At 26.7% G+C, this 486-nt stretch overlaps 1 protein-coding gene across 1 annotated transcript in view; it reads right to left on the minus strand.

The window, feature by feature from the left end:
• LOC119586405 (HEAT repeat-containing protein 6-like) overlaps positions 1 to 486 on the minus strand; it is a gene marked incomplete at its 5' end in the record, with an annotated part of 21,453 nt that overhangs the window by 20,699 nt on the left and 268 nt on the right.

Consider the following 486-nt stretch of genomic DNA (forward strand, 5'->3'; position numbering starts at 1 on the left):
GCTACATTATAACATGTGCAATCTGCATGGTAGCAATATGATCAAAGAAACATCTGTAAATATAATAACATCTATGCATAAATGCTCAATTACTATTTGAAAATAATTTTACCTTGCACTCCTTTAGCCCAAAAATGAAAAAAGAAGAAATATTTCAAATGTATTATTTCACAGAACAATATATAACTCAGACAAGCTAACAGTACTTTGACATATTTTACATATATTACACATATAAATGATATTCTAGGGATTTTTAAAGGTACTTTATGATCTATCTCACACAGTTTATATCAATAAACAAAGAAAATAATACTGGAAATGCATTTTTTTAAACATAACATAATTTTATAATCAAATATAGAGCCAGCAAGCAGAAGTGGAGAAAGATCAATTCTGGTAGAACTTGCCACACCAAAATTATTAAATTTGCATTTTCTAATACCATTCAATTTCTCATGTCTATTAAAAAATGGAAAGGGTAAT

This window comes from Penaeus monodon, chromosome 21, assembly GCF_015228065.2.
Source record: "Penaeus monodon isolate SGIC_2016 chromosome 21, NSTDA_Pmon_1, whole genome shotgun sequence".
NCBI classification, from domain to species: domain Eukaryota; kingdom Metazoa; phylum Arthropoda; class Malacostraca; order Decapoda; family Penaeidae; genus Penaeus; species Penaeus monodon.